This window comes from Bidens hawaiensis, unplaced genomic scaffold, assembly GCF_021521415.1.
Source record: "Bidens hawaiensis isolate Kalapana, Puna unplaced genomic scaffold, B.hawaiensis_p1.1 tig00000190_1, whole genome shotgun sequence".
NCBI classification, from domain to species: domain Eukaryota; kingdom Viridiplantae; phylum Streptophyta; class Magnoliopsida; order Asterales; family Asteraceae; genus Bidens; species Bidens hawaiensis.
In genome coordinates this window covers 1249417-1260464 of record NW_027491020.1, presented here as the reverse complement: position 1 = coordinate 1260464, position 11048 = coordinate 1249417, and the positions used below count along the sequence as shown (strand labels likewise).

The 11048-nt window shown below is 41.8% G+C and overlaps 1 pseudogene across 1 annotated transcript; it reads left to right on the top strand.

The window, feature by feature from the left end:
- The first annotated feature begins 1515 nt into the window (after nt 1–1515).
- Nucleotides 1516–3887, top strand: LOC143584907 (uncharacterized; annotated as a pseudogene). The gene is made up of 3 exons (XR_013144464.1): nt 1516–2421; nt 2496–2841; nt 3557–3887. The product of XR_013144464.1 is annotated as an uncharacterized LOC143584907 (transcript).
- Nucleotides 3888–11048: the final 7161 nt, after the last annotated feature.

The window sequence follows — 11048 nt, the reverse complement described above, 5'->3', positions numbered from 1 at the left end:
AATACAAGTTTTTAGATATTGTTAAATAATAAATATATATATTTGTTTTTCCAGAATTCGGATATCCCAATCTGAAATATTGAAATTGATTATCCAAAATTTGAACTTTTGAAGGTCAAACGAGTCATTGATTTTGAGAGGAAGCTAAGCATAGAATCCAGATCCAATCTGGCATGTGATCCATGTGGTCAACATGCAACTCAAGAAGCATATCCTTGTCTAGAGGTGGACAACAAAACCGGTTCCTGGAACCGGTTCGGTGGAACCGAACCGGAACCGAACCGGTTCCTACCCGTTTTTCGTAGGAACCGGTTCGGTTCCGTTTCAACCCGACGATCCGGAACCGGTTTGACATGTTTGGAGGTGGACCGGGTAGGAACCGGAACCGAACCGGAACCGGTTCTGGAACCGGTTCGACCGGAACCGGTTCGGAACCGGTTATAGCCGTTGGAGCGGTTCTAGCCGTTGGGAAACGGTTTTATGGCCGTTTTTTGACCGTTGGGGTCAAAAATGGCCGTTTTTTTGGCTCCCCAAACACCCCACTACTAGTATAAATAGGTATTTGGTGTAATGGGTTCATCACAACACTCAAAACGCAAACCCGAACGCAAAAAAATACAAAAAAACGCTATTACAACGTTCTGAGTTCTCTAATCTCTTGTTTTCTCTTCTTCTATATTCATATTTGTTGTTATGGCTGCCTCACAATCATCGGTTGGTCAAGGTTCCACCGCCGGACCAAGTTTCGTTCGTATTGTACCTCATAATCGTAATCAAGAGATTTGGTGCGGATCGTCGGGTTGAATATGTTGTTTTAAGTTCACCAAATGTAACACGATACAGATTTAAGTTCACCATTACACGATACACGATACAGACTAATCAATTCAAACACGCTGACACTCATAGCATTAAGTTCAATATGTTGAATATGTTGTTTAAACTCAACAAATGTAACACGATACAGATTTAAGTTCACCATTACACGATACACGATACAGACTAATCAATTCAAACACGCTGACACTCATAGCATTAAGTTCAATATGTTGTTTACCATTGCTCTGTGGGTGAACAACAAAAGTAGCATGAGCCTCTTCAGAAATCAGAAGAACACAAATCATCACCTACACAAGCAGCGGAAACGAAAAATAAAAAAAAAATAATATTTTACACTGTAACCGGTTGGAACCGGTTACAGTGTAAGAACCGGTTTAGGAACTGGTCAGAACCGGTTCCACCGGTTCCGGGTCCGAGGGTTGGGGAACCGGTTCGGTTCCCTAACCGGTTCGACCATGGAACCGGTTTAAACAGTGATGTTGACTAATGGAACCGGTTCTGAACCGGTTCCGGTTCCTTTGACCAACCCGATTTGATCACCTATATCCTTGTCCATTACAAACCCTAAGTTCAATAATAATAATAATAATAATAATAATAATAATAATAATAATATTCCATTCCATCCATCAGTTGTGAAGCCAGCCGGTCCATCATCATTGACTTCACTTCACCATGGCCACCGCCTCCGATGACACCGGCAAGTCCACCTTCCTTGACGAATCATATCACTACCCCTATCCCACCACCGTCACCTACAACTACCACTCTTCTCGCCCCTTTAAAGACCTCATCCTCTTCCTCTTCCGCTGTCGGCATATTCGCCTCCCTCAACAAAAACCCTAACCCACCTTCATCAGTCTCCGCCTTCGTCTACGACATTCGCACCTCACAGACAGCACCTGACTTATTATCATTACCTTCCGACTCTGGGTACATTCTCATATTAACACTAGTTGTTACCTTGTTTTTAACCGTACCCATTTCCTTGTTTCTACTTTTCTCACTCAAGCATTACGCCAAGCAGTTGGTCTACGTCTCGCTTCCCTTCTTTGTTCTTGTCCCAGTCTTCCTAGACTTGTACTGCTTCCTCGCCTGTACTCTTAATCCCACTTGTAGCCAAAGCTTCGCCTTAGCTTACCGGATTATAGTGCTGGTCTTCGTGCTATTGGTAATCGCGGTCGTGCTGTGGATACTTGTGCTTAATTGGAGCAGGGTTGAGTTGACTGTCAAGATAATTAGGGTTTCGGCGGACGCCTTGAGCAACAACTTGGGGTTGTTCGGGGTGCTTCCGGTTATGTCTTTGGGGCTGATTGCTTATTTTGTTCCGATCGTTGTGTTTCTGCTGTTTGCGAGATTGAATGGGGAGATTGTGCCGAGAGGGAAGCATGGGACCGTTGTTTGTGAGTGGAAACAGGATAGTTGGGTCCCCGCTTATTATGCGTTGGCGATCATTACGATGCTGTGGTCTGCTGCTGCGATGGTGGAAGCGCAGGTTTATGTGATCAGTGGGACGATTGCTCAGTGGTACTTTTCGAAAGATGACTCGAGGGTTAAACGGAGCATACGGAGCTCTTTAAGGTATCTTTTCTTGTTATTATTATTGCTTTTAAATTGGGATTTCTGTCAAGATGGTAACTTTATTTGTTATTCAGAAACGCGTTTGGCCCGTCTTCTGGAACAATATGTTTCTCCGGGTTGTTGATTGCTGTTGTACGGATAGTGCGTGGAGCGGTTGATACTGCAGCAAATGAAGATGCAACTGGGATGGTTAATGTCGTACTCAGATGCTGTGTGAATGCGCTTTTATCAGCATTTGAGTTTCTTAATAAGTTCACCGTAAATTTTGCAGCTATAACTGGTGAAGCGTATTGTGCTTCTGCCAGGTTGACTTATGAGCTTTTAATACGGAATCTTCTCTCGGCTGTTGTTGTGGAGATTGTTTCCACCCGTCTTTTGGCTGCAATCATCTTTGTCGTCTCAGCAATTTATGCCATTGTGGTCAGTAGCTTCTCACTTATTCTCTGTTAGTCTGGTTCAAGATTGTTCGAGTCAAAACGGGCAATTTGTAGTGGATCAAACGGGTAATTTGTGCATGGGTCAAACAGGTAGTTTGTGTATGGGTCAAAACGGATAGTTTATGTGCAGATCAAAACATATAATTTGAGCATGGTTCAAAATGAGTAATTTGTGTATTGGTCAAAGACTCGAAAAGGGTAATTTGTGTATGCGTCAAAGACTCAAAACGGTTAACTTGTTTGCGGTTCAAAACGGGTAGGTTGTGTATGGGTCAAAACAGGTCATATTTGTACGGATCAAAAGAGGTAATTTGTGTATGGGTCAAGACACGTAATTTGTGTCTTGGTCAAGACGGGTAATTTGAATATGGGTTAAAACGAGTAATTTGTGCATTGTTTAAACACTCAAATCGGGAAACTTGTGTACGGTTCAAAACGGGTAACTTGAGTGCGGGTCAATGCATGTAATTTGTGTATGGTCAAAACGGGTAATTTGTGTATTGATCAAAGACTCAAAATGGGTAATATGTATATGGGTCAAAAAGGGCAACTAACTTGTGTACGGGCCAAAATTTGGTAACTTGTGTGTGAGTCAAAACAGGTAATTTGTGCAGGAGTGAAAACGGGAAATTTGGTTGTGTCCATACGTTACGATATGTATGAATCTTGATTGTTTTTGACTTTTTGTATTCATGCAGGTTTGTGTGATATTAAAGGCAGCAAGTGATCTAGGGGTAGATTCGTACTTTGTAGCTGCGGTAGCGTTTGTAGTGGTGCTGGTGATTCTGGGGTTTTTGGTGCACGTGCTTGACAATGTTATAGACACGGTTTACATTTGCTATGCGATTGATAGAGACAAAGGGGAGGTATGCAAAGCGGATGTTCACGATATATATGTCCATCTCCCGATTAGTAGGAACCATAATCCGTCTTATTTAAATGCCAGAACTCCACTTCTTGTATGATTATGATTATTATCATTTTGGGGCTTGTTTAGACTTGGACTTTAGAGCAGTATTTAAGTATTGTATTTTGTTTGTACAACATACTGATTCTTTTTGTCCGTTTAATAACCTAGCATGCTACCATTACACCACATTTGCTCCGGGATTTGACTATATCGGGTTTTTGGTATAATTACTATAAAATTTGTGAATGCTGTTGCTCGTTTCTTTTGGATTCAATGGATTTTAATCAACAATATAACCAAGAATGTTTAATAATATATTGCAAGGCATAAGTTTCTGTTAATGTATCAATACACCTCAAATGAAATATTTCTTATGATAAGCTGATGACAAATAGAGAGAGTAACATGACTTTATCCAAAATTGGACTTAACGTTTAGAATGATCTGCCTAAGTATTCCACACGTGTGTTGTTTCAGTTCAAACTTTATTTATTATTTTAGGCAAATCTAATATGTAGGATCAGTGGAGAAAATCAAGTGTATGCATACATATTTTGGGAATGTTTGCACTAGCATGCTTGTAAAAAGAGCTGAATTCATTAAAAGACTCCTCCGTATGTATCTATATCACTGATTTGTGTAGAAAGCTGTGATAATCATACAAGCAAATATACATGGTGATACATACATAAGAGGATTAATTAAATGAACGTCCCCCTTTCTCTTTCCCAGTGTAGTGTTGACAAGTGATTAAGCAGCTTTTACATTGAATTTTTTTTGTTCAATACAATTGAACAAACCCCTTGTATTGTATTTGTATGTATGAATTATGATAGTATGAGAGATGTCAAGTGGGCTTATTACGTAGTCCATTGAAAGTTACTTTTTCTGGGTCAAACAACTAGATATTGGGTATTTGGGTGGATGGACAGTTAGTTGTGACTTGTGGGAACAACTTTATGAACTGTGCTTCGAGTCCAAGAACTCATTTTACTACCTTCAATTGAACGTGACAGCTTGGTTTGATTGATTTTGATAGAATTTTTTCAGTTGAACTGATAACTTCGGTAGTTAGATAAATTAAACTAATCCGGTTAATACAGTTCATGGTTTCGTATTGTTAGATTTCAAAAGTTTTGTACAATGGTATGATTTGGAAGAGAGAAAAAAAAAAATAAAGACCTAAAGATATATCTTATTAAGCATTAGAGTTTATGAATCACTTAAAAACTCGAAATCGGTTAAGCTAATAATGCATACATATTATAGCTGAGATTCACAGTAAACCAAACCTTGTTATTCCTAACTTGGCTGAACCAATCGCTTTAGCTCGATTTAGACGGTTTAGTCGTTGTGAATGGTATTTTTATTATTATTTTTAATATCTTTATACATGAAAGGGAGCTATAGACATAACCCCAAGGAGAAACTAGGCGAAGTCTTTATATGTAGCAGGTAATTCGAGAGACAAAATTCATTTTCACTGTGCACTGATGAAATTCATTTTGATTGTTCAGATGAGACCAGTAGGGATTTGGGATGTCATGTCGGACCAGTGGAAGGTCTTCACTAGCCCATACCCTCCGACCGTATCTATTTATATTTAGAAAAGCAAGTAAATATAGTATACCTAATCTCGTATAAGTTGCTTAACTTTTCTAAAAATTGCATATTTTAACGTATAGCATAGAAAAGTTACTGAATTTTGCTAAATATGTATTTCTTTAACCAGTATTACATATTTTCTTTATTAGTAAAACCAACCTAAAAGTTAGTGTTACATGTAATACTTGTAACCTTTTTTTCTTGTTTATTTTTTAAGATTTGGCGTAGCAACTAGAGGTGCACAAAATCGGTTATTTTTAAAACCCGGAACCGATTTTTTTCATACCGGGTACAAAGTGTGACCGGTTCCAGTCAGGAACCGGGTCGGTTCCGTACCCGACCCGATGGACCAAAAGGAGAACTTAGTGGAACCGGTTCCGGTAGGAACCGGGACCGGGTATTACGTGAAAACCGGTTCCACCGTTTTTTTTTTGAATTTTAAACTTACTAGCCATTAGAAACCGGTTCCAACGGCTATATAGCCTTTTTTGACCGTTGGAACCAGTTTTTTAACTATAAATAGGTTACCAACATTCTATAAATAGCAAGGTATTGTGTGTACTTGTTAAACCACTTTAAAACACACTTTAAATCACAATTAAGCTTAAACCGACAACAAATGACAACATACGACGACGTTATGGTGATCGAAACAACACGATGCCCCGATGTTTGGGTTCATTACGATTTGTGTGTCATGACCGACTCACAAGAGATGGCCCGGTGCAAGTACTGCTCAAAGTTCTGAAAGCGGGGTCGAACTCGACCTTACGCAAGCATACCAATAAGTATTGTCATGAGAAAAAAAGATTGGATGCCAAGAAAGCGGAAGCGGGAGAGTCGTCCGGCTCTACAACTCAAGCACCTACCGGTTAATCGTTGTAGAACGCCGGATTAACCCGATTAACTCTTTTTTTGCACACTCCCACAACTTGATACAATGACGTCCTAGGGTAGTACGACTTACATGTGTGTATCGCGGTTGTAGAGTTTCTCGAATCCACGACGTCAAATCCGGATCATCAAAGTGGTTAAACAGCAAACCTCGTTGAATAGCGAACTTTACCATTCTATCTTGAACTTGGTTCGTGTTGTAACGAAATAGTGTACCATCTTTACCCAAGTCCACTTGGTCGGTTGAGTGAACGCCTTTCAAGGCCTTGCAAAATGGCCTCTCGATATGCTTTCTCAAAGTCGAGTTTGAATCGTGCTTTAAGAAAGTTCCACAAAGTTTGCATCGAGCTTTTTGATCACCTTCGACATTCACAACCAAATCTCAATTCTTCCAAACTTCTTTGTTGCGGTTATGGTCGACGACCGCAAGAACTAGTGGGTCATCTATCGCACGAACCGGTTAAAAAAAACGTCCTTTTTAGCCTTGTCGTTGGCATTTTTGGTGGTATTTTTTTTGGTTTTTTTTGTGGGTGCCATAATTTTTTTGAGTTGGATGGTCGGGTCTGTAAACGAGAAGTATATTAGATTGTTTTTGAGTTTGGTGGTAAAACAAAGGGTGAAAAAACGATTTATATAAAAGATTTGGGCAAGAAAAACCGGTTCCAACGGCTATTTTACCGTTGGAACCGGTTCCAACGACTTATATCACTTACAAACCGGTTCCAACGGCTATAACACCGTTGGAACCGGTTCCAAAGACTATAATATCACTTACAAACCAGTTTCACCAGCTATATTACCATGGAACTGGTTCCAACGGTTAGTTTGACATGTAGTTGACTTTTTAAAAAAAACCCGACGGAACCGGTTTTTCCGGGTAGGAACCGGAACCGGGTACAAATTGGAACCGGTTCCGGGTCGGGTACGAACCGATTGAGAGTATAAAATGTGGAACCGGGTACGGATTTCGGGTATATAAATACCCAAACCGGGTATTAGGTACACCGGATACGAATTGGAACCGGTTCCGGGTCAGGCACACCGATTCGGGTCCGGAACCGGTTTTTTTTTTCACGTCTAGTAGCAACTACTAACTACTACTATTACTATATAATTGACATAAAAAGTAAAGGCTATGTCTTTTGGCACACTTTATTTTTCTATTTACACATCAATATGGTACATATTGGTCAATATGGGCATATTACTCAACACCAAACCAACAAAATATGCTCCATATTGGTCGCATATTGAGGGTGTGTAAATAGATAAAGGATGTGCCAATATCATGTGTGACACCCGGTAAATTCCCAATCCCTTAAACTAAGTAATCACCTAATAATTAGGTGATTGTAAATATTATGCGCGCCATATAGCGCGGGCATTTGTTATGTTCGCCCTGCGCGAGCGCGCTATGTTAGTTAGCGCGGGCATTTGTTATGTTCGCCCTGCGCGAGCGCGCTATGTTAGTCAGCGCGGGCATTTGTTATGTTCGCCCTGCGCGAGCGCGCTATGTTAGAATCAGCGCGGGCATTTGTTATGTTTGCCCTGCGCGAGCGCGCCATGTTAGTCAGCGCGTGCATTTGTTATGTGCAACCTGCGCAAGCGCACCATGTTAAGAACCAGCGTGAGCATATGTTATATGCGCCATGCGCGAATGTTTTGGCTTTATGTTTTCATGTAACTTAACGTTATGTTGTCTATGGGTTGACCATCCCGCATGATGCTAAGGCGGGTGCATCCTAAATCGTTTATGCGCGTGCGGAAGGGAACTAACCTCCCCGCATGGCGGGAACATTGAGAGCTAGTTTGTCTGAAGCTCCAAGATGGAATTGACTTCAACATGACTGATCACTATGTTGAAATACCAAGACCACCTGGAGAATCTACAAATGAAACTCAATATCCCTAACTGCGAGAAGGTTACGCACCTACCCGCAGCAAAGAAATGTCCTTCACGCAGAAAGCTATGCGCACAAAGTGATGCGCACAGAACACTTAGTCTATTCTCCAGACATAAGGAGATTACTCCCGCCCAAAAAGGGAAACAGTAGCGTGTTTCAGAGATTTTCCACTTTTTACTGTACACTGACAAAAGTACCTGAAAAAGCACACTGTAACATGAAAAGTCAACTGTCAGCCACCCTATTCTCACCAACCCCAGACCTGCATGTCCTGTCCAAATCAAATCAAGATCTTTTAACCACTCCTCCACTTTTAAATAAACAATAAACAATAATAATTTCCATACTTTATCATCATTACACCTAGATATGAAAAGATTACAATCCCCTAAAGCAAGGGATTGTGTTCCCTTGAGTTTGCCTATAAATATGTAACCTAAATTATCACTCAAAACACACTTCAAAGAACTGCAAACTTGCACTAATCATCTCCCAAAGCATCCGTTATTTTCGATTTCGTTCCAGTTACTAGACCTTCGATTCCGAGGCCAACACCAAGAAAACCCGAATCTCGATTAATCCCTTAACAAGAACCACAGGTGAGTCTCACAGCCCCTATTCTCGCTGTTTTCACTGTTTTTTTTTAAACTGTTTTCGGGGCGAGGGACACGTACTTAAAACTATGTTTCATGTGATACTCTCACAAGCAATACAAGTAATTATGTGTTTAAATAATGTTTCATTATGGTGTATTTACGAGCAATGCAAACGGTATCTATGGTTTTCGATGTATGTGCGCCAGAATTCGAGTAAGTGATCACTTTACCATTGGAACTCTAAGGGTAGGGACTGCTGGTTTGATCCACCCACTCGTAGGGGTCGCACCTCTTTGCATGGACGAGTGCCTAGTATGGTCATGGGGCAGTACTATGGGTTTGAGCCCGCTCGTAGGGGTCGCGCCTCTTTGCATGGACGAGCGCCTTGTTTTCCGGCACAACGTCCGCGCGTAACCCGCGGGACGGAATTATTGATTAGCTCGTAGTGGCAGCGCCACTTTGCATGGACGAGCACATTTTCCTGAAACGTTCGCGCGTAACCCGCGGGACGGTATTACTTATTTTAGCTCGTAGTGGCAGCGCCACTTTGCATGGACGAGCACATTTTCCTGAAACGTTCGCGCGTAACCCGCGGGACGGTATTACTTATTTTAGCTCGTAGTGGCAGCGCCACTTTGCATGGACGAGCACATTTTCCTGAAACGTTCGCGCGTAGCCCGCGGGACGGTATTACTTATTTTAGCTCGTAGTGGCAGCGCCACTTTGCATAGACGAGCACAGTTCCCAGAAATGTTCGCGCGTAACCCGCGGAACGATTTTATCAGAATATGTTGATAGGACTGTTTTACCAAGCATGTGTTTTAATGATGCTATCAGAATTATGTTTCAGAATGATTTGTATCAAGATTATGATGCAAACACGATTTATCAAGTTACTAAAACTTGTGAACTCACTCAGTTTATACTGATTCAAATGTTTTTACGTGTCTTTCAGGAGATAACTAGGTAGCGCATGGAGTCACACTTAGAGCACCTCACGCTGAACATCTAAAACTAGCTTTTTGGAAGATTTTAGTTCTATCCCTTCGATGCGCGTGGTTGTTCCCGCCGCGCAAGGGGATATGGCGTGGAAATCTTCAACAGTTTTTATACTTGGATGTTTTTATGTAATTTTTAATCAATGTAATGTATTTGTATTAAACTTTTCATGCGAAATGAAAATCTTTGAATGGTTGCAATGGCCCGTGCTTAATTATCAATCCCCACTCGTGCGCGCCCGGCTGTTTCCGCCGCTCAGGGCCGGGTGTGACAGATTGGTATCAGAGCACTGGTTATAGCGAACTAGGAAAAGAAGTTTTAACCTAGACTATAACCGTTGGGGAATCGCATGAAATATTTTTCAAAGAAAATATTTTCAAAAGAAACTATACACACACTTAGGAACACGGGTCACAGTGTCTAGTAAAATAATGATAACATTATGTGCTCAGAGTACATGCGCTAAGTCTGATATATTTTCACTTTTAAAGCGAGAATGCCTCCAACTAAAGCCAAAGGAATTACCATGACACCCGAGGAACTCGCGGGAATAATCGCGCAAGCAATCGCAACACATGAGGCCAGCAAGGCCGAATCAAGTCAGGGTCGTCAGAATGAGACCCCAGAACCCGAATCAGGAGCCTTGGACAAAGGATGCTCCTATAAGACATTCATGGCCTGTAAGCCTTGGCCATTCAAGGGAACCGAAGGGGCCATTGGGCTCTACAACTGGATTGACAAGATGGAGACAGTTCTCTCCATTAGCGGATGTAGTGAGAACCAGAAGGTCCTTTACGCGACCTGCATGTTCCAAGAGGCAGCTTCGTCTTGGTGGAAGCTTCAAACGAAAACATTGGGGCGAGAAGTTGCTCTCCACAAGACCTGGGAGGAACTGAAGGAGATGATGATGAGAAAGTTCTGCTCTCGCGCAGAAATCCAGAGTCTACAACAGGAATTCTGGAACCACATCATGGTAGGAACGGATATCGACGCCTACAACAACCGGTTCAACGAACTTTGCCAGTTGGTGCCAGACATGGCAAACACGGAGGAAAAGAAGATCGAGAGGTATATTTTTGGGTTACCTCCTGTTGTTAGGGTTCCGCTCAACGCCGCAGCGCCTCCAACCTTTGATGAGGCGGTAGCGCGGGCCATCACCCTTACAAGGGATACGGTCCGTGCGGGTATGTTGACTCCGCGCGGAATCGAGCAGCGAACCTCTGATCCCAAGAGGAAATGGAACTCTCACCACCGAGGGTCCGACTCCAAGCAGCCACCGTTC